Raw genomic sequence first — 25,060 nt, forward strand, 5'->3', positions numbered from 1 at the left:
CACAGTGGTGCAACAGTAGAGCTGCTGCCTTACATAGAAACATAGAAACATAGAAAAATAGGTACAGGAGTGGGCCATACGGCCCTTCGAGCAGCACTGCCATTCAATATGATATGGGCTGATCAGCTAAAATCAATACCCCATTCTTGCTTTTGCCCTAAGAGTTAAATCTAACTCTCTCTTGAAAATCTCCAGTGAATTGTGTATTAACCAGCATCTGCAGTTCGTTGTTTCTAAGTGATCTCTTTATTTGATTTAGTGCTGAGAGTTTGCACTGCAGTGTTCTATGCCACATTGATGGTCATAGCACATACAGTGTTACTTTTGAATTTGATTTGCTTTTTATGCAAATGTAAATAAAAATTATATTCCAATCTGCCTAGTAATTAATATGTGATTAAGTCAAAATTTTGGTTTCTCTTAAACAAATGAGAGTGTAATATACTTTATGCATTCATTGAGTGCAGAATAATTGATGGCATTCTGTCAAATCTTTTCTTTGATACCCTTCTTGAATTACCAAATAGTTCAGATCATTGGGAGTACAAGGAGAGTGTCAGTGGACCAAATTCTCCTGTGCAGATGCTGGTTTATACCGAAGACAGATACAAAGTGCTGGAGTTACTCAGTGGGTCAGGAGAGATGCTGTCTGACCCGCCGAGTTACCCCAGTGCTTTGTGTCTATCTTTGGTATTAACCAAATTCACCCATTCATAGGCTTTAGACTTTGGAGATACTGTGAAAAAACAGGCCCTTCGGCCCACCGTGTCCGTGCTGCCCAGCGATTACCCTGTACACTATCCCACACCAGGAAAAATTCAAAATTTTTTCTACCAAAGCTAATTACCCTGCAAACCCGCACGTCTTTGGAGTGTGGAAGGAAACCGGAACACCCGGAGAAAATCCACACGGTCACAGGGAAGACATATAAACTGCGTAGAGACAGCACCCATAGTCAGGATTGAACCCAGGTCTCTGGCACTGAAAGGCAGCAACTCTACTGCTGCGCCACCATGCTGCCCTTACAAGCATCCACAATTATTAATATCCCAAGCTCATGGCACTGATTGGTAGCTTTGTCTAATGTGAGGATGCAACAGTAGGAGAGCAAACAATTCAATTTAGTTTTTGAAACTAGGCTTGGAAGCAGGCCTTTCGGCCCATCGAGTCCAGGCTGACCTTCGATCACCCATTTGAACCAACTCCTCGTCATCTCACCTCCTCATTCATTCCACCCACACCAGGGGCAATTTTACAGAGGCTGAATAACCTAATAACCCGCACGTTTTTGGGATGTGGGAGGAGACCGGAGCTCCCTGAGGAAACCCATCTCATCACAGGGAGAACGTGCACACACACAGACAGCGCCTGAGGTCAGGATCGAACCCAGGTTTCTGGAACTACAAGGCAGCAACTCCACCAGCTGTGCCACCGTGTCGCCACTAAATCTTTACATCGATAATCTTTACATCGATACACTTACAGGAACAGGAGAGAGCCATTTGTAATGAAAAATAAAATGATAAAAAGGAACTGTAGATGCTGGTTTATGATTGTAGGCTATTTGTAGGCTAGACTCACTTTAGCCATTCAACAAACCCCCATTGTTTACTGCACTACATGTCCCATCTCTATGAGTTACCCACCATGGAAGGCAAGGCCAGTAGACTCATGGGAGCACCAATACTTGTAGCATTGCCACCAAGTCACGGAGCATCCTGATTTGGAAATATAGTAGACCCTCATTAAAACGGACCATGGTGTCCGTTGTAGATCTGTGTCAGGACCCTTCTCAGACTTTGAAGGTTTCAAGGTCAGTTTATTGTCACAAAAGTTCATAAGTTATAGGAGCAGAATTAGGCCACTCGGTCCATCGTCTCCCCTTTTAAAATACCCATTGACATTACCACCACAACCTTCTGAGTTTGAGTTCGAATTTAGCTTAGTTTATTGTCACATGAAAAGCTTTTGTTGTGTGCAAACCAGTCAGCAGAAAGACAATGCATGATTACTATCGAGCCATCCACAGTGTACAGATACACGATAAAGGGAATAATGTGAATAACGTTTATGCAAGATAAATACCAGTAAAGTCTGATCAAAAATGGTCCGAGAGTCTCAAATGAGATAGATAGTGGTTCAACGATGGTATATCTGATCTGTTTGTATTGAATGAAAAACTAAGCATGAACACGTGAGCACTTGGAGTTGATTGAGATATAACTGTGTTATTCCTACAGTTGAAGTCCCTATTTTGACTGTGAAAAGAACCTTGTAAACTAGAAATTACAATCAGGTTATGGTGGTATAGAAGTGGTTAATGGTATCTTATCATTACTATTATAAATAATGATTTAAACTAACAAGTTTAGTTTACATTTGAGATACAGAGTGGAAACGGATCCTTTGGCCCATCAAGTCCGTGCTGACCAGCGATCCCTGTACACCAGCACTATCCTACACATTCGGGACAATTTACAATCTTTACTGAAGCCAATTAACGTAGAAACCTGTACTTCTTTGGAATGTGGGAGGAAACCTGAACACCCAGAGAAAACCCTTGCAGTCAGGGAAAGAATTACAAACTCCATACAAACAGCATCCGTAGTCCAGATCCAATCTGGGTCTCTGGCGCTGTAAGGCAACAACTCAACTGCTGCGCCAGTGGGTCACCCCATACGTAATCTTCTCTGCTAAACTAGCAAGGGAAGGTGATAAATATTTATAGTACTATATTAAATATATAGTACTATATTAAATTTAATGGCTATTAAAAATTAAAAATATAATTATTTTAAATGCAAATGTCAAAAAAGGGATTTAAAGTGTGTGTGCGAGAGACATTATCAGAACACAGAGCTAAGGATTTGTTTGGTTGTTATTGATCCACCCTCATCCCTGGAGGTAATTAAATATCAAAACTGATTTATGAAAATCATTATGTCTGTAGGTTCGTGATGCAAACATCCTTCCCTTTCCTGCCACTGTGGGACTGAGAGCAGGGAGGTGTGATAACAAGCAGGTGTTCTCCCCATTAAATGCAGTCACCGTGGTGATTATCCCAGCGAAGCATTATAAATGTTTTCATTTCACACATTAACATCATGTTGCCAGATTATACTTCCAATAGATTCTGTAAATCATGGATTCACAGATATTTAGAAACACCAAAGGAGCTCGAACAACAGGGTGGCGCAGTGGTGCAGCTGTTGGAGTTGCTGCCCCACGGCACCAGAGAAACGCATCGGCCCTGACCTCTGTCTGTGTGGAGCTTGCACGTTCTCCCTGTGACCGCATGGGTTTTTTTTGAGTGCTCCGGTCTCCCCCCACATCCCAAAGACGAGCGGGTTTGTAGGTTAATCGCCGTTGGTAAATAATGTGTAGGGAGTGGATGAGAAAGTGGGATCCCTCCACTCATAATAATGGCAGTGCCCCCCTAGTCCTCACCTTCCAACCCACTAGCCGTCACATACAACAAATAGTCCTTCGTCATTTTCGCCACTTCCACCACTCCCACCACTCGCCACATCTTCCCATTTCCCCTCCGTCTGCTTTCCACAAAGACCGCTCCCTACATAACTCCCTGGTCAATTCTTCCCTTCCCACCCGCACCACCCCCTCCACCACGGAAACATAGAAAAACATAGAAATTAGGTGCACTTTCCTTGCAACCCCATTCAAGAGGCTGCATACCACTCAGTCCCGCTTTACTCTCCATCCCCCCTGATCCCCTCAGCCACAAGGGCCACCACTAACCCCCTCTTAAATATAGCCAATGAACTGGCCTCAACTACCTTCTGTGGCAGAGAGTTCCAGAGATTCACCACTCTCTGTGTGAAAAAAGTCTTCTCATCTCGGTTTTAAAAGGATTTCCCCCTTTCTGTCCCCTGTCCTGGACTCCCCAACATCGGGAACAATCTTCCAGCAGTGAGCACCACCCCTAAAATTTTGTAGGTTTCAGATCACCTCAATATTCCAAATTTCTTGGGCAGAGATGCCCGCTTAGTGGCATGAACATTGACTCGGTCCGTCCCCATTTCCCTGGTAGCCCTTATTGTGTCTGCCCCCCTTCTCAGCCCTCTGGCTCCTCCTCCTTCTTTCTCCTTTCTCCTCCCCCCCCCACCCCCACACACATCAGTCTGAAGAAGGGTTTCGGCCCGAAACGTTGCCTATTTCCTGCGCTCCATAGATGCTGCCGCACCCGCTGAGTTTCTCCAGCACTTTTGTCTACCGTCAAGAGTGTTTTACTGTCTTATGTCCCGAAATGGCACAATGAGATTCTTACGTGCAGCTGCACAGCAGATTTGTAAACATAGTACTCAGTTGAAAACTTAGAACTAGTGTGAATGGGTGATCGATGGTCAGTGTGGATTCTGTGGTCCAAAGAGCCTGCTTCCATCCTCTATCTTTCAATTCAATTCAATTCAATTCACTCGAATCTCACTTCCTGCACTCTGAGGGAGAATTATGAAATGTTTGTTGCCAAGATGAGATTGCAAGCAACCTCAGCAGTAAGAATGCTGCCAGGTTGGTTCAGACCAACAGGTGTCAGGGGTTATGGAGAGAAGGCAGGACAATGGGGTTGAAAGGGGAAGATATTTCAGCTATGATTGAATGGCAGAGTAGACTTGACGGGCCGAATGGCCTAACTCTATTTCTATCACTTATGATTGGATGGCCTAACTCTATTTCTATCACCAGTTGCAACCAGTTCTATTTAACAAAGAGCTCCCTATGTGTGAAAGTGTTAATCTTGCTGCAAACGCCCTACGGGTTGGAGCTAAACCAGTCAGTAGGAGGCAGGATTTCAAACAGTGCCACCCACCATTATAAAGGCAATGGTTCAATGGCGCTTTTATCGTCACATTCTTGATGATAAGGGAATCAAAGATTATGGGAAGAAGGCAGGAGAATGAGGTTGAGAGGGAAAGATAGATCAGCCATGATTGAATGGCAGTGTAGATTCGATGGACCAAATGGCCGCATTCTGATCCTATGATATATGAATTGATGAACTAACCGGGATCACAGGAAAGTTTAACTAGTAGCTGCTTCAACAGTTTCTTTCTCTTCTTGTTGCATGTTTCACTCGGATAGGAAGAAAATGCTGTCACTGAATTAAAAGTTTTAAAATGCTACCACTAGCATTCAGTGATCCAACGCACTCCTTTAAATTGATGAGGGCCTCACTTCCTGTGCTCCCTTTAAATATATCAAGTTTCCTGGAATGTTGATTATAATGCTTAGTTTAGTTTAGATATACAGCGTGGAAACAGGCCCTTTGGCCAGCGAGTCTGCACTGACCCATGATCACCCATATATTAATTTTACTTCGGAGTCACGTGAGTGATTCCGTGAAGAACCCGCTCAGCACGCATGCGCGGCATTATGCCAGCAGTGCAACAAGCGGCTACAGCGGGAGTCAGGCGCTCCCGCTGCAATTTAAAAGACGGACCGTCAGGTAAGTGAACTGAGGTCGGCTTTACTTACCAAAGGAGCCGTCTGATTTCTCTTTCAGAATGAGTACACCAAAGACAAGGCTCTCAAAGAAATCTGTCCTCCGTTCGACTCCACCAGAGGAGCGTTCCATCAGGGGGGGGGGCAGCAACAGGCAGTAGGAACGCTAACCGAGCGCTCCGCTATCCCCGACACCGTGCCGAGCCCAGCCCCGCTAGCGCCTGAGCAGCGGGCTGGAGGGAAAGCTACCAGAAAGAGCGTCCGGCCGGTGGTTTCCGACACGTCGGACGGGGACGTCTCTCCACCCGGGCGGGGGAGAGACAGCCGCCTGAGCCGCGTGGAGCGGCTCCTGGAGCAGGTGCTCCAACGAGGTGCGCCCCAGGAGGGGCGCTCTCGCAGGGGGGGTCAGGCACTCCCTCCACAGTGCCTTGTGCACTGTCCATTGCTTCCTCCTTTCCAAAGGATAGCTTTGGTGACCAGGACTGGGCTGGTCAAGAAGAGGGGACGATGGCTGAAGATCTCGGGAGTATGCAAGGGGTGCAGGAACAGGAAGAGCTGCTTGGTGTAGTGGACCGCTACGTGCCAACCCCACGTGCAGGAAGACCGTTAGAAGCCAAACTAGCGGCCAGCATCAACCACCTCTCCAACAGGGCTCTACAGGAGCAGGTGGTCAATGATGCTTTGGAAACTTATACAGCGCCGGAGAACTGTGAGTCCCTCAAAGTGCCAGCTGTAAACAGCCAAATCTGGGGGCACGTTGGGCCAAACATCCGACACCACGAGCTAAAACTGCAGCGGATCCTCAGGCTCCTGACGTCGGCCATCACTTCGTTTGCTCGTTCCGTGGACAACACCGAGATGGACCACCACTCAACAGGATACTCTCGCGCTGTTGTGCAATACGCAATTTGAGATTAACAACCTGCGTAAAGAAATAATAAAACCTGCCATCAATCCTAAATTTGCGGGGTTGTGCAAAACCCCAGCCTCTGAGCCAGACATACTGCTCTTTGGCAATAACCTACCTAAGCGAAATGAAGGATATGGCCGAGGCCTCACAAACTTTCGGTCTCATGAAGGCAGGGCACGGGACGAGCAAACCCAGAGCAATAAACACCAAGTGGCAGCACCCCGTCGTGTCCACCAGTCAACGTCCACCATATAGGACTGGTGAAAGCTCGGGGTCCGCATTCTATCACCGTAAGTCTTTTTTAGACCAGGGCCCAGAGCGGACCCCATGGAAAATGCACCACTCCCCAACGTCAACGCCACATCAGACAACACGCAAGCCTCGTATGACCGGCGGGAACCAGAGGAAATACCCGTAACCATGGAGGTAGGTGGGTCTGGTTCCTACCAGCATATAGAAAGAAGGGGCTTAATACTAACAGGGGGGAGATTACACCAGTTTAAAGAAGCATGGGAGTCTATCACGAGTGATCAGTATATACTCAATGGCATTAGTGGATACAAAATACAATTCATAACAGGTAAATTGCCACCAGTTCAACATTTACCCCAAAGGGTATTTTCCCTCTCAGTGAAAGAAAAACGAGAGGGACAAGTTGAACTGATGAGACTAATTACAAAGGGTATCATTGAAAAAACAAAACATGAACCCTTGGAATTTGTATCAAATATATTCACTAAAACCAAAAAAGATGGTGGATATCGCATCATCATTGACTTAACATCACTAAATATGTTTGTTAAGTATATACATTTCAAAATGGAAACGTTTGTTACTGCCAAACAACTAATTTCCAAAGGATACTACATGGCAGGCATTGATCTTAAAGATGCTTACTATTCAGCACCTATTCACAAGGATCATCTGAAGTTTACCTGGATGGGGCAACTATGGCAGTTTAATGCGTTACCCAATGGGTTAACATCAGCCCCAAGATTATTCACCAAGATACTAAAACCAGCCTTGGCAATATTAAGAAGACAAAAACATATTGTCATGGCATATCTTGATGATATCTTAATAGTAGGCAAAAACATGGAATTGACTATGTCAGCTGTATCAGCTACCAAACAGTTGTTCGAAACCTTGGGATTTGTCTTACATCCAGATAAATCTAAGTTGAAGCCAACTATGGACTCATTGGGCTTCACAATTAATTCAGTCCATATGACTGTAACTTTGCCAAGAGACAAAACAGTTGCATTGGCACAATCATGCAACAATCTAATGGTCAACGAACGACCAACTATTCGACAAGTAGCAAGAGTAATTGGGAAAATGGTAGCAGCATTTCCGGCTACACAATTCGGACCTTTGCATTATCAAAACTTACAAAGAGCAAAGGTACAGGCACTAAAACGACATGCAGGTAATTATGATCGTGTCATGAAGTTACCCACTGAAGCAATATCAGAACTACAGTGGTGGGCAAAAAACATTTGGCATAGTTTCAGCCCTTTTATCATCACTAACCCTTCGCTAGTTATCCAAACAGATGCCAGTGCTCAAGGCTGGGGAGCAACTAACGCCATATCCAGCACAGGTGGTAGATGGACTAACCCTGAGTCGTCATTACTACTTATACTGGGCATAAATTATCTAGAGATGTTGGGTGCCTTCTATGGTTTAAAAGCATATGCATCAAATATGCATCACTTTCATGTTCGGTTACAAATAGATAATACTAGACCAAGTGCAGATCTGTTCCCCCAACGTGCGGTTGTGGGGGGGAGGCGGCATGCAGTGTCACACACACACTAACTATCCCCCCCCCCCTCCGTACTCACGCTAATTACCTACCATGATATTATATTAATATTATTAATTGAAGCTCCTTTTACCTCATAATCACACTATAATTGGGCACATAGCCCCCAACTTGCAATCTCATATAGATAGGGTGGTAACCAAAGCTTTTGGTATGGGGGGGAGCCAGCTTGAGTATAGAAGCTGGGGCGGGTAATGTTAAAAGGGGCATTGGTGAGACCAAATCTGGAGTATGGTGTACAAGAGAGGTCGCAAATTATAGGAGGATGTCAACAAAATAGAGGAGACAGAGGAGAGATTTACTAGAATGTTGAGAGGGTTTCAACAACTAAGGGTGAGATAGGTTGAATAAGTTAGGGAGAGAGCGCAGAAGGTTAAGGGGAGACCTGATAGAGGTCTTTAAAATGATGAGAGGGATAGACAGAGTTGATGTGGACAATTTTCCCTTTGAGAATAGGGAAGATTCAAACAAGAGGACATGACTTCAGAATTAAGGGACAGAAGTTTAGGGGTAATATGAGGGGGAACTTCTTTACGCAGAGAGTGGTGGCGGTGTGGAATGAGCTCCCAGTGGAAGTGGTGGAGGCAGGTTCATTGGTATCATTTAAAAATAAATTGGATAGGCATATGGATGAGAAGGGAATGGAGGGTTATGGTACGAGTGCAGGCAGGTGGGACTAAGGGGAAAAAAATTTGTTCGGCATGGACTTGTAGGGCCGAGATGGCCTGTTTCCGTGCTGTAATTGTTATATGGTTATATGGTTATAGCATTTCCAGCTACGCAATTCGGACCTTTGCACTACCAAAACCTACAAAGAGCAAAGAGCCGCTGTCTGAAGAAAGCACAGAGAATTGCCAAGGACAAACTGCACCCCCTCCACACACACCTGGATCTCCTGCCATCAGGCAAGAGATATAGAGCATCAAAGGAGGACTACGAGGCTGCTAAACAGAGGGGGCTGTTCTAAACAGTCACTCTGACTCACAGTCAAACTTGACTCTGCGGGGCACAGAATAACTGGCACTGGCCACTCAAATCAGCGGCCCCGGACATTTTTTATGATTGGTTTACTGTATTTTAACATTGTGTTTTTTTACCTGCTTTTAACTATTTACTGTTCCATCAGGGACTGGATTGTTTTTTTTAGTGTTATTATGTGTGAAGTGTTTTTAAATTTCATGTGCGATGCTCCGCTATTCACTGGGAAACGTCTTTTCATTTTGCACTGTACAACTGTTGCTTGCAAGATGACAATAAAGGTTGATTGATTAATTGATTGATTGATTGAGGTACAGGCACTAAAACGACATGCAGGTCATTATGATCGTGTCATGAAGTACCCACTGAAGCAATATCAGAGCTACAGTGGGGGGCAGAAAACGTTTGGCATAGTTTCAGCCCTATTATCATCACTAACTCTACGCTAGTTATCCAAACAGATGCCAGTGCTCAAGGCTGGGGAGCAACTAACGCCATATCCAGCACAGGTGGTAGATGAACTAACCTCGAGTCGTCATTACTACTTACACTGGGCATAAATTATCTAGAGATGTTGGGTGCCTTCTATGGTTTAACAGCATATGCATCAAATATGCATCACTTGTATGTTCGGTTACAAATAGATAATACTACGGTGGTGGCCTGCATTAACCATATGGGCGACATAAAATCGTTATCATGCGACAAGTTGGTTAACACAATTTGGCAATGGTGTGTCGAAAGACATATTTGGCTATCAGCAACTTACCTGCCAGGTAAGCTAAATACAGTGGCAGACACCAGGTCACGTAAATTTAATGACAACATCGAATGGATGTTAAACCCAAAAATATTTGTAAAAATTGTCACGCAATATATCGATTTATTTGCATCAAGGCTAAATCACCAGGTACCTATGTATGTCGCCTGGGAACCAGAACCTGAGGCAGCAGCGGTAGATGCGTTCACGCTGGATTGGGGAAATTTCTTCTTCTATGCATTTCCTCCCTTCTGCCTCATTAGTCGGGTACTACGCAAAATACAAATGGACTCTGCCTTCAGGGATTTTGATAGTACCCGACTGGCCTACGCAGCCATGGTTCCCAATACCCCATGACATGGTTGTTGGAACTCCGATGTCATTTTCCAGTGAGCCAGAATTATTACAACACCCAGTGTCTGGCATAAGCCACCCATGCCATGAAAAAAAATCAAACTCCTGGGTTGCAGATTCTGAACAGACCATTGCTGGGACTGGGATTATCAGAACAAATTGTCAACACCATGTCAGCATCCCTCCGAACATCCACCAAAAAACCGTACTTGACCAATATCAGAAAATGGGAAAAGTACTGCCTGGATACAGGGACCACCTACACTACTGCATCAGTCACCAACGTACTGGAATTCTTGGCCAAACTTCACTACGAAGAAGGACTCAGCTACAGTGCCATCAACACAGCGAGAAGTGTCCTGTCTGCCTACTTAACACTAGCACCAGGACAACAGGCCATGGGATCTCACCCGCTGGTGGTAAAATTAATGAAAGGCATTTACAATACCAACCCCCCTGGACCAAGGTACACCCATATATGGGATGTCAGTGTGGTCCTGACTTACCTCAGGGGATGGCCACCAGCCAGATCCCTCAGCCTGGAACAATTGACACTCAAAACACTCATGCTAATGGCACTTGTATCCGCACAAAGGGTCCAGTCTCTACAAAAGTTACGACTGGACAACATGATTACAGCTCCAGACCAGATCTCGTTTATTATCCAGGGACTGATCAAACAGAGCAGGCCAGGAACACCAAGTCCAGTCGTGGTATTCCGGGCTTACCCACCAGAACCACGGTTATGTGTCATGGCCCACCTACTATCTTATATAGACACAACTAACAATATTCGAGGGAGTGAAAACGCCTTGTGGGTCAGTCATAAAAAACCTCATGGTCGGCTGATGAGCCAAACCATTTTGAGATGGCTCAAGCAGGTGCTAACAGCTGCCGGGATTGACACTAACTTGTATAAATCTCACTCCACCAGGGCAGCATCCACGTCAACGGTGGAAAGAATTAACGTGCCGATGGACCACATCCTGGCTACAGCAGGATGGGCAAGGGAAACAACGTTCAGGACTTTTTATCACAAGCCGTTGGCAAAACCTGATATAGGCAGAAACAATTTTACAGTCTGCAAATATTTAATTTAAGCCCGGGGGAGCAATTTTCTTTTTTGTTGTTATTGTTAATAAATACCGTTTTGTTTTTCATAAACAGATTCATTGGTTGATTACGATAGCACACTTCCTCCCTCAAAGACTTCGGCAGTGATGTAGTAATAACTGTTACACGGTTTGAAAACACAGCTTCGAAATCTTCACGTAGTCACTCACGTGACTCCGAAGTAAAATAGTAAGATTAAACGAGAACTTACCAGTTTGAAGTTTGATCTGTATTTTATGAGGAGTTATGATGAGGGATTACGTGCCCTCCCACCCTCAATAATATGGGTCAAATTCATAAACTGATGTCTCCTTGTCTTTGTTTATTTCAATAACTGTGTCTATTTGAGATTCCACACCGCTGCTTTGAAGTATGCCGCGCATGCATGCTGAGCGGGTTCTTCACGTAATCCCTCATCGTAACTCCTCATAAAATACAGATCATACTTCAAACTGGTAAATTCTCGTTTAATCTTACTATTCTATCCTACACACTGGGGCAATTTGCTGAATCAAATTAAACTGCAATCTAGTACATCTTTGGGATGTGGTGGGAAAGCAGAGCTTCCCGAGATAACCCACGAGTCACAGGGAGAACGTACAAACTCCATACAGATAGCACCCGTAGTCAGGGTCGAACCTGGGTCTCTGGTGCTGTGAGGCAGCAACTCTACCGCTGCGCCACCGTGCTCGCTGTGCTGAATGACATTTTTTTAAAATATGTCAAAAGTGAGTTGAGGAATTCATCCAATAATCCAGAATATTAGTGTCATGTGTGTACCAGATTATCGGAGTTGTACTGCGAAAAAACCTACTGGTATATTCCGCATTGGCAAACAGATTGATTCTTTCCCAATCCATGTGACACCACTAATTGGGTTATTTTCCGCGAAACATTTATTTTATATATCCAGAGGTAATCTAGATGATTTTCTAAGACAGTGTTTGGGGATGTTGGTTTTGTTTATAATTATGTTAATTGTGAACATTGTTATGTTAATCGGTGCTAATAAGCGCACAGAATTAGTTTAATTGGAAAATAAGCTTTACCTTTCAACAAAAACGCGGAAAAACTGACAAGCAGGAAGAATCGTCTTTCAGTGTTCATCAGAATGGCAAATTGAATCCTGAAACCTCCTTCAAGAGGCTCTTGAACTATCTGCTTTGCTGTGCTGGTACCGTATAGCAAGACTGTCATCAAATACCTATTGCCGTCTAATAACTACTGCGACAAATCCCAGGGTGATGGAACTACTCACAAATGCAAGTTTATTCTCGGGGTCTCAGGAAGAAACAGCTCAGATTATTATTATTATTATTATTATTATTATTATTATTATTATTATTATTATTATTATTATTATTATTATTATTATTTCACACACATTCGGCTTAATTCATTAAACCAATCAATTCATACATGTTGTAGGAAGGAATTGCAGATGCTGGTTTAAACAGAAGATAAACACAAAATGCTGGAGTAACTCAGCGGGACAGGCAGCATCACTGGATAGAAGGAATGGGTGATATTTCGGGTTGAGACTGCAGTCTGGAGAAGGGTATCGACACGAAACGTCGCCCATTCTTTTTACGCTATACTGTCATGTGCAGAGCGAATGGAGCAGCTGGGCTTGTATACTCTGGAATTTAGCAGGATGAGAGGGCATCTTATTGAAACATATAAGATTGTTAAAGGTTTGGACACGCTAGAGGCAGGAAACATGTTCCCGTTGTTGGGGGAGTCCAGAACCAGGGGCCACAGGTTAAGAATAACGGGTAAGCCATTTAGAACGGAGATGAGGAAACACTTTTTCACAGTGAGTTATGAGTGTGTGGAATTCTCTGCCTCAGAGAGCGGGGAGGCCGGTTCTCTGGATACTTTCAAGAGAGAGCTAGATAGGGCTCTTGAAGATAGCAGAGTCAGGGGATATGGGGAGAAGGCAGGAACGGGGTAGCGATCGTGGGTGATCAGCCATGATCACATTGAATGGCGATGCTGGTTCGAAGAGCCGAATGGTCTACTCCTGCACCTATTGTCTATTGTCTATTGCTGCCTGTTCCGCTAAGTTACTCAAACATTTTATGTCTATCTTGAATTCATACATGTGCCAGGTTCATAACAACACAACTGAAACTTAACAGTTTAAACATGAGTCAATTAAAACGGTGACAGCAGCTTGCATTTATGGATTTTTTTAAATGGTAATATTGCCAAGCTAATTGAGTTATCAGGCAAATATTAATATTGAACTGATGGAGGCATAAGGCTTTGAGTACAGTGGCAGAAAGGTCGTGTTCCAATTACGCAGAGCCCTGGTGAATATATATAAAATATTGGGAAAATAAAACAAACTGCAGATGCTGGAATTCCGAAATAAAAACAGAACACTCGACAGGTCAGGCAGAAGGTTGCAAGCTATGGTGAAAGACAAAAGCAGCACAGTGATGCAATGGTAGGGTTGCTGCCTTACAGCGCCAGAGACTCGGGTTCGATCCTGACTACAGAGTTTGTACGTTCTCCATGTGATCGTGTGCATTTTGCCCGGGTGCTCTGGTTTCCTCCCACAACCCAAAAACGAATGGGGTTTGAAGGTTATTTGTAAAATTGCTCCTAAAGGGTAGGGAGTGGATAAGAAAGTGCGTAACGTAGAACTAGTGTGAATGGGTGATCACTGGTCGGTGCGGACTCGGTGGGCCAAAGAGCCTGTTTCCATGCTGTATCTCTAAACTAAACTAAACTAAACTAAGCTAAACTAAATCATAATCTCATCAGTTGTGGCCAGATACTACCATTCAGCTGCACATTGGAAACAAGTTATAATAGTGAAATAATCCTTTAACCCAAGCGCCTTCTTTCTAACTGCACAGATGCTGCTTGACCTGATGTGTATTTTTAATATTTTCTGCTGGTACTTGAAATATCATTAAGATAATGGGCACCTGTAGTCAGGATCGAACCTGGGTCTCTGGCGCTGTAAAGCAGCAGATCTACAGCTGCGCCACAATGCCGCCCCATCAGTGAATTCTGATGGAATGTTATCAGCCTGAAACCCTAGCTCTGTTTACCTCAGTGACAGCCTGGGATGAACACTACACTCCATCAAGATCCACATCCTGAAAAAAAGTTTTCAGTAGCAAGAGAGAGAGAGAGAGAGAAACTCTTATCTGGAATGAGATCCATTTTATCTTGTGCACAGTTTGCACAGCCTCTTTTCAATGCTGGTGACAGTGGTGGCAGCAATTTTATAGTCACCATTTTTTTTGTAAGAGCAGGGTGAGAGTAATGCATCAGCAGAAAGCACGCACGCTGCCAGGTGCGTGACAGGAACAGATAAAGCTCTGCTTTCGCCCCGTGCAGTTATGTAAGAAAAATTAGTCTCTGCGGAATAGCTGCTCTGCCAGTGCTGCGATTGTCATTATCCCGAAGCGAGCTGCAGGCCAAAAGTCTCGAAAGACTAATTACAAACACATCGTCAAGGTTGCACAAGGAGCAGGAGTGGGGGAAAAAAGTGCTACTGATGGCCAAAATAAGAAGTGGCAACATTGACCCAGCTAACGTCCCAATTTCTTGGAATAATTTGAGTCGTTCTATGTTAACTTTGTCTGCGTTGTGCAGTCTGCACGGAAGTCCTAATTTAGATTTATATAAGTAAGCATACACGTATAGGTCAACATGATAGTCTGCACATGTGCTCTGTGTGTTGGTTCACTAGTGCCTCAGTTTCTCTGTGTGTGGGTATGTGCGTGCAAGTGTGTGTGTGTGCACGCACGTCTGGTGTGAGTGCTTGTATGCACACATGTGTGTGTGCCACATGTGTGTATGTGTGCACGTGCATGTGTGCTTGTCTGTGTGTGTGTGTGTGTGTGTGTGCACACACATATGTGCATGGACATGCATGTGTGTGCACTTGTGTATGTGTGTGTGCTTGTGTGTATGCACATGTGTGCATATGTGTGTCTGCACCTCTTAATGAGTGCATGCTCACTGGTGTAGTTGTATGCTTGCTTGTGAGCCCACATTTGCATCTCTGTTGTGCATGTTTGTCAGATAGGATGCGTGCATGTATGTATTAGTTTAGTCTAGTTTAGTCTGTTCCAGTCTAATTTAGTTTAGTTCATTTTAGTTTTTTTTAGTTTAGAGATACAGCATGGTTATAGGCCCTTTGGTCCGCCAAGTCCACTAAACAACATCTGAGTTTTAGACTGCAGCTGTGGACACCTAAGTAAAGTCAGCTAATTTGAACATTGTCCAACTATTGAAGTTATGGTCTGTAAGATATGAGGTCATAGAGTCATACAGCGTGGAAACAGGCCCTTCAGCCCAATTTGCCCATACTGACCAAAATGCCCCATCTACACTAGTCCCACCTGCTCGTGTTTGGCACACATGTATCCCTCTAAACCTATAGAATAACTGTGACTGTAACAAAATAAAAGTACCTTTTGACTCTTTTCGTTATATTTGTTTGCAAAATGGCTTAATTCCTATATCTCACGAACATATGAGGAGCCGGGGTCTGGCCTACCATGCCCTCGAGGTCAGCTGCAGGCGGCAGCCCCGGGGCACAAATATGGACGGGCGAGGAGAGGGATGTGGTGTCCAAGGAAGGAGGTGGCTGGAGGCCCACAACAGCCTGGGACTGGCCTGGAACAGGCACAGCTCATGGCACCAAAACATGGCGTCTCTTGCACGCAGGCCCAGTAGACTATTTCTATACAGCTGGTAATAATCGAGGATCGGGGGTAGGGCAATACTCTGCGGGACTATTTGTATGAAAGAAGAATTTCACTGCGATGGCACTTTGCACGTGACAATAACAGCACTAGTGAACTATTGAATACCACTGACGCATATTGCTGCTAGTGAAAGCTTGCTGGTCATAAATAGACAACCATAATTTATACATTACACCAACAATAACTTCATAAGCCAGCAATTGTTTTGTGATGTTCTGGTGTTGCGGACATTAACATCTCTTTTTCGTGCAGAAATGTGCTTAGCACACTGCATATATTTCAGTATATTAAATCTGTCTGTATTAAATGCACTGTGTGGGTTCATTATACTGTAAATGTCCTCCTGGCTTATTAAAGTCAAAATCATTATGTGAAAGAATTGGAACGGAGCAAGGTTGGTTATTGCTAAGTAAAATATCACGGAAATGCTTACACAGTGAGTTTCCTTGTGTTTCCTGGCCCGGCTCAGTTATGCACATAAATTGGCACTTTGAATGTCATTGTGCTTACAGATGACCCTCAAGTGAGTCTCGTTGGTGGTTAGGATCACAGTGGGAAAATTAAGCAAGGGAAATAGTTGTCTATCCTGCCTCACCAGCTAACCCTAGGATAATTATGACTTGGGCAGGATGACTTCATTGCGTTTCAACCTTAATCAGTCAACAGTAAAATAAATTGTCCGATGAGCTATGAATTTTACTTTGGAGTCACGTGAGTGACTACGTGAAGAACCCCGCCAGGACGCATGCGTGTCATATCGCTACACGCATTACGAAACAGTCAGGCAGGGTGGAACGACTTTCCCCCGCAGCGGCAGTTTTAAAAAGCCGGAACCAGCAGGTAATAGTTACTCTGCGGTCTTTTTGTGTGTTTCCTATACCAACTTACAGGTGGGAAGCATGGACAAGTCTAAGAAAGCAACAAGGGCTGCGACAAAGCTGGTGGGGGAGGACTGCGGAGTAGCGGGCAGCCAGCAGCGGCCAGCGGCACTTGAATCACCGATAATGGGATCAGCTGTGCCCGATGTCGCCTCCGCACCGGCCAGATCCACTCCGCGGCCGGGCGGTAAGGCAAGACACAAAACTAACAAAGTCGTGGACTCAGAGGAGTCCGACTTTGAGCAACCGCGGGCGGCCAGCGACCGTGAGCGCTGGAGCCGGATGGAGCGGTGTGTGGAGCATTTGCTCCAACGTGACAGGCTCCGGGAGATGGAGTCGAGTCACTGTGGGCTCTATGGAAAACCCACAGCAGCACCTCTTGTAGGGCTGCACAGTGCTTCTCCCTCATCAGAAAGGAGCACTGGGGGGTCAGTACTGGGCTGATCCTGAAGAGGGGTTCGCAGAAGAAAAATCAAGTGTGCAGGGGATGCAGGAACGAGAAAATCTGCTGGACATGGTGTCCAACTTCATACAGCCAGACCAGACTGGCCAAAACCTGGAGCAAAAGCTTGCTGCCAGTATAGACTATATGTCTTTTAACCAGCTACAAGAACAGGCTGTGTTGGACACCACGTCAAGACACCTGGCACCGGGTAACTGTATATCCCTGAATGTTCCAGTAGTAAATACTTGTAAATGGAAACATATTGGAATAGGAGTTAGAGGCATGGATGTCAAACTCCAAAAGGTATTAAAACTCCTAACAGCAGGGAAAACAACATTCGCCCGCACAGTAGATGAGAAGGACATGTCCCAGGACCAACAGGATGCACTGGCATTGCTTTGCAACACTCAATATGAGATAAACAGCATCAGGAAGAGTGCCATCCGACCCACTTTAAATCCGAAATTTGTGGGTCTGTGCAAACCTGGGAACATAAAACCACCAATACTACTATTTGGAGGTAACCTATCGAAGCAAGTCAAGGAGCTCGATGAGGAAGCAAAAACCCTGGGACTCATAAAAGGGACTTCATCAAAAACCCACTACAGCCACAGACAGCATCCCTACGCACCCACCAGTAGAACAAGACCGACTGGTGAAAGCTCGAAGGTCCGGTACACCAAACATGAGTCTTTTTTAGGCCATGGCCCAGGCCGGCCTTCTTGGAAGATACGCGAACCTCCAACATCAACCAAACCACAAACCCAGACACCAGCGCCTCAACATCAACGAAGGATTTACAAAAAGTAGTAAACCTGCCACTGGTAACTATGGAGGTAGGTGGGTCTGGTTCCCTACAAAATACAGGGAGCATGGAGGTTGGGGGGAGATTACACTCCTTTCTGGATGCATGGAGCATGTTAACTACCGATACTTATATTTTAAGCAGTATCCAGGGATATACAATAGAATTTATACTCAAATACAGCCCTCCAGTTCAGCATGTACCGAACCGAATGTTCGTACTTTCCGGTAAAGAAAAATCAGAAGCGCATGCTGAACTGGAGCGGCTTTACGCAAAAGGTGTAATTGAAAAATCCCAACATGAACTGCTAGAATTCGTGTCCAATATCTTTACCAAAAACAAAAAAGATGGTGGTTGTCGCATCATCATAGATCTGACCAAATTGAATACATTTGTACAATATATTCATTTTAAAATGGAAACCTTTGTTACTGCTAAACAATTGATTTCCAAAGGTTCCTTCATGGCCAGCATCGATTTAAAATATGCTTACTATTCAGTGCCTATACGAGGTGACCACAGATGTTTCTTAAAATTCAACTGGATGGGACAGACTGGAAGTATAGAGCGCTGCCAAATGGGTTAACATCAGCCCCCAGACTGTTCACAAACATTTTGAAACCAGCCTTAGCGTTTCTACGGAAACAAAAACACATGGTCATGGCATATCTAGATGACATACTTATTGTGGGCAAAACTTTGGAATTGGCCAAACAAACTAACAGCCACAAAACAGTTATTTGAAAAACTGGGGTTTATTATCCATCCAGTTAAATCTAAATTAACGCCTTCCACTACAATGGACTATTTGGGGTTCAACATTGACTCAGTTCACATGTCGGTGACTTTGCCAAAGGGAAAGGCTATAGACTTAATAGAGGCTTGCATTAACCTCATTGACATCAGTAAACCATCCATCAGGTTGGTAGCAAAAGTAATTGGCAAAATGGTGGCTGCCTTTCCAGCCACACAATTTGGACCTTTACATTACCAAAATTTACAGAGAGCAAAAATACAAGCACTCAAAATCAATGCCGGTCATTTTGACAGACCAATGAAGCTACCAATCAAACCTATAATGGAACTAAAATGGTGGATAGATAACATTTGGCTTTGTTTCAATCCAATCATTATCAGCAACCTTTCAATGGTGCTACAAACTGATGCCAGTGCACTTGGTTGGGGTGCCACCAATTCCATCTCCAGCTGTGGAGGTAGATGGACTGCTCAGGAGGCATCATTATTACTCACACTGGGCATAAACTACCTGGAAATGTTGGGTGCATTCTATGGCCTAAAGTCATATTGTACTGGGTCATATCACCAGCATGTTAGACTACAGATTGACAATACCACCGTGGTAGCATATATCAACCACATGGGTGGAAACAAATCGACATCATGTGACAATCTGGCTAATACAATTTGGCAGTGGTGTATCCAGAGAGATATTTGGATATCAGCTACTTACCTACCAGGTAAACTAAATTTAGTGGCAGACACCAGGTCACGCAAATTTAATGAAAACACCGAATGGATGTTGAATAAAAAAGTATTTGCTGATATTACAGCACGATATGGAACACCAGATATCGATCTATTCGCATCCAGGCTTAATCACCAGTTGCCAAATTATGTTTCATGGGAACCAGACCCTGGGGCAGCGGCGACAGGTGCATTTTCACTGTATTGGGGGAAATTGTTTATTTATGCATTCCCTCCTTTCTGCCTCATCAGTCGGGTATTAAGGAAAATACAGCAGGAATCTGCGCCTGGTATTTTGGTAGTACCCGATTGGCCTACTCAACCATGGTTCCCAGTGATACTGAACATGGTATTAGAACCATGTATCACCATCCCGAATAGACCAGACTTGTTGGTTCATCCCGTAACAAGGGATAGCCACCCATGCCATAACTATTTGGATTTATTAATTTGTAGAGTTTAAAAATACCTCGACTACAGCTGGGACTGACGGACCGAACAGTGAACATGATTTCGGCGGCCCAAAGACAGTTCACCAAAAAATAGTATCTGGTCTATATCAGGAAGTGGGAGATGTATTGTAACAAAAACAGCATCACCTACAGAGATATGAACATCCCGTCTGTTCTGGAATACCTGGCAGGCCTCCATTATGATGAGGGGCTCAGTTATAGTGCCATCAACTGCGCCAGAAGTGCCCTATCAACTTATCTATGGCAAGGAACAGAACGTCACTCTGTTGGAACTCACCCACTGGTAACAAAACTTATGAGGGGAATTTTTAATACCAATCCCCCAAGAACCAGGTACTCCCAAATATGGAATGTGAGTATTGTCCTGAAGATGCTCAGGAATTGGTCTCCAGCAACAGCTCTGTCCCTACATAGACTGATATTAAAAACAGTCATGCTAATGGCATTGGTCACAGCACAAAGGGTACAGTCATTACATAAATTAAGACTGGACAACATGACTTCTTCATCTGAAAATATTACTTTTCATATTTATGAATTAGTGAAGCAGAACAGACAAGGATCAGCAGGCCTCAATATAGAATTTAGGTCTTACCCAACAGTTGATCGTCTCTGTATAGTAAGACATTTATTGTTATACATGGAGAAAACGAAAATCATCAGAGGCAATGAGAAGGCACTTTTAGTCAGCCATAAGCAACCACACAAAAAAGTGATGGTCCAGAGCATCTCAAGATGGCTGAAACAGGTTCTAACACAGGGTGGGGTGGATACTAATATTTTTTAATCTCATTCCACCAGGGCTGCAGCTACATCGGCAGCTATGCAGTTGGATGTACCAATGGACCAAATCCTCAAGGCAGCAGGATGGTCAGGGGAAAAAACATCCCAACTATTTTATAATAAACCAGTCATGAAACCTGGAACGTTTGCAGAAACAATTTTAAGTTCTGTAATTTAATTTACCCCATAAATAGGGATTATAATTTGTGTTAATAAATTTCATGGATTTTAATGTCGGATTCATGGCTAAATTATGTTGACACAATTCCTCCTACAGTCATTAAGGCAGATGTGATGCATGGACTCGTTTCCACGGCATGAAATCACAGAGCTTTGAAATCTTAACGTAGTCACTCACGTGACTCCGAAGTAAAATAGTAAGATTAAACGAGAACTTACCAGTTCGAAGTTTGATCATTATTTTATGAGGAGTACGTTGAGGGAATACGTGCCCTCCGCTCCCACCCATGATCATATACTCAACTGGTATTTCTTTCTCTAATCGTACTATGTTTAAGTCATTACAGTTATCTGTGATTTCGCACCGCTGCTTTGAAGAATGACACGCATGCGTCCTGGCGGGGTTCTTCACATATTCCCTCAACGTACTCCGCATAAAATAATGATCAAACTTCGAACTGGTAAGTGCTCATTTAATCTTACTATTTTAAGTGCCTCTTTAAAAAATGACCATTATCAGGATAACATGCAGTTCCTGTGGGAGGGAACTATTTAATCGTTATTACATTTGATGTAATGTGTTGTGTTATCAATCAGCAGCTTTAGTTCACCGATTAAATGTTTCAAATTCAGTTTGCTTCCCAGCTGTACCATTCCAAGTGAAAGGTGCTGATGTGATTGCCCCCCTCAATAGACAATAGACAATAGATGCAGGAGTAGGCGATTAAGCCCTTCGATCCAGCACCACCATTCAACGTGATCATGGCTGATCATCCACAATCAGTACCCGATTCCTGCCTTCTCCCCATATCCCCTGACTCCGCTATCTTTAACAGCCCTATCAAGCTCTCTCTTGAAAGTATCCAGAGAACCGGCCTCCACTGCCCTCTGAGGCAGAGAATTCCACAGACTCACAACTGAAAAAGTGTTTCCTCATCTCCGTTCTAAATGCCTTCCCCCTTATTCTTAAAGGGGTATTTGCTCAATTTTTACTCAGCAGTCGTTTGGTTCAATTCAATAATACTTTATTGTCACATGCACCACCATACACTGAAATGCTTTGTTTGGTATCCAACCCGATAAAATCATGTAGCAGACCTCAACTACCGTAGGCAGGACACGTTTTGGCGCAAACAAAGTTGCAAGAGTTCAACGAACATTCCTATCTTCTGCCTGCCGCTGGACGTGGCAGCAGCAAATATGCAGAGTGGAAACAGGTCCTTCAGCCACTGTGTAAGAAGGAACTGCAGATGTTGGTTAAAACTGAAGATAGACACACTCAGCGGGTCAGGCAGCATCTCTGGACAGAAGGTGATATTCGGGGTTGAGTCTGAAGAAGGGTCTCGACCCAAAACGTCACCCATTCCTTCTCTCCAGGGATGCTGCCTGAGTTACTCCAGCATTTTGTGTCTACCATCAACCATTGAGTCCACACTGATCATCAATCGCCCGTTCACACAAGTTCTTCGTTTTCCCTCTTTCTCATCCACTCATTTCACACTCGGGCCAATTTACAGAGGGCCGATTAAGCTTCGGAGCCCTTCACGTCTTTCGGATGTGGGAAGAAATCTTTTGGAGCACGTGCAAATTCCACAGAGACAGCACCTGAGGTGAGGATTAAACCCGGGTCTCTGGCGCTGTGAAGCAGCAATTCTACCGCTGCACCACAGTGCTGATTGTTGGAAATGTGGGGAGAATTAAAAATGGCATCAGTGTTTCATGGTTGCCTTAGAGTTGGAGGGCCAAAGGGCCCGCTTAGAACAGCACAGTGGCGCAGAAAACAATCTTCTTCAGGTTGATCCTGAAGATCACCAAAGTGTCCCGACCTGAAACATCGTCTATCCATTCACTCCACAGATTATGCATGACCCAGCAAGTTCTTTCAGCACTTTCAGCCCTACAATGTCCATGCCAAACACCATGCCAAGATAAACTAATCTCCGCTGGCTACACGTGATCTGTAGCCCTCCTTTCCCTGCCTATCTATGTGCCTTTCTAAAAGACAATACGCAAAGAGCTGAAGTAACTCAACAGGTCAGGCAGCATCTCTGGAGAACATGGATAAGTGGTGTTTAGGGTGGGGTCGCTTCTTCAGCATGATGGCCCGAGATGTTACATACCCATGAACTGCAGTGATGCTGCCTGACCTGCTAAGATACTCCAGCATTTGGTGCCTTACATTGTGGGGTAACAATGCGCTGGAATCTGTTGTCCTCAGAGTGGGTTAGAGTTGTACAAAACATAGTGCAGGAGGGACTCAGTGGGTCAGGCAGCAGCTGTGGGAGGACATGGACATGGACATGGATCCTGACCCCAAAACGTCACCTCTCCATTCCCTCCACAGATGCTGCCTGACCCGCTGAGTTCCTCCTGCACTTTGCGTTTTGCTCAAAACTGCAGTGCAAATCAGTCTTGAAGCACAGTGTACTCACTGAACAATCTACATTTGTATGCAACAGGGTGGAGATAAATTTGGAATGAGCACATCCAATCAGATTTGCTGATCTTCAACATGCTGCTGCTGTTGTAACTATTCAGAGGCAGAGGAAATGAGGAGGAATATCTATAGTCAGAGGGTGGTGAATCTGTGGAATTCATTGCCACTAATGGCTGTGGAGGCCAAGTCATTTGGTTTTTTTAAAGCGGACATTGACAAGTTCTTGATTAGTTAGTACGGGTGTCAGGGATTTTGAAGAGAAGGCAGCAGAATGGGGTTGAGATGGAAAGATAGATCAACCATGATCTAATGACAGAGTAGACTCAATGGGCTGAATGGTCTAATTCTGTTCCTATGATTTATGAATTCATGAATCTGTAATTCACTGGATTAAAATTCCTCACCTGTTATAATGGGAACGTTTTTTTCTCAGGTCATTAACCCAGAAGTCTGATTTATTAGCCCAGCAAGCTAATCACTATCCTGAACCCCCACACTGGGGTCAAATCAATCCAGCATTATCGGAAACATTATTGAACAGTCAGGGAGCGAAACATATTGTAATCAAACCAACCCTGACCTCTGCAATTCCAGTATGAAAATACAGGATACTGCCAGTTCTGACACAAAATGTAAAACAACATTTAAAATAAATTTGGACAGGTGACGGGATGGGAAAGGTTTTGAGGGATGTGGGCCAAAAGTGGCCAAGTGGGGCTAGTGTAGATGGGGCATCTAGGTCAGCATGGACAAGCTGAGCCGAAGGGCCTGATGACTCCATGACTCTATGACAGGAGGGTCCTTAGACACACCTCTCCACTTTGTTTATAGCCACAGACAAATCAGCAAAGAATCTTCGAACCATACCGAGGATGTGTCTCATCAATGGGACACAGTAGAAAATGGATGTTGTGCTTTTGGCAGCGGATTTAAAACGATGACCTTTCTGCCAGTGACAAAAAATCAATGCTCCAGTCATGTCTCCTTGAGAAACTCAAAGTGGGGTTGAGTTTTACACTGCACTGACTTGTGAAAAGCACGTCTGCACAGGAGACGCATTGAAGCAAGGTGCAGCAGGCATTGGAAAGCACAGAACACATAGCACAGCAGACTGAATTGATTGAAAAATCCATAATTTCCCCCACCTCAAAGATAGATACAAAGTGCTTGAGTAATTCAGCGAGTCAGGCAGCATCTCTGGAGAGAAAGGATAGGTGACGTTTCTGGTTGGGACCTTTCTTCAGATTGAGTCAAAATGTCACCCATCGTCTTTCTCCAGAGATGCTGCCTGACCCGCTGAGTCACTCCAGCACTTTGTGTCTACGATATATTCCAACATTTGCAGTTCTTTTCTACACATTCTCCCCTCCTCACCTACTTCCACCTACTTAGATTGGTTTAAACTAAAAGGATACAACAGCATAGCCTAGGAACAGGC

The sequence above is a fragment of the Leucoraja erinacea genome, chromosome 3 (assembly GCF_028641065.1).
Source record: "Leucoraja erinacea ecotype New England chromosome 3, Leri_hhj_1, whole genome shotgun sequence".
Taxonomy (NCBI): Eukaryota; Metazoa; Chordata; class Chondrichthyes; order Rajiformes; family Rajidae; genus Leucoraja; species Leucoraja erinaceus.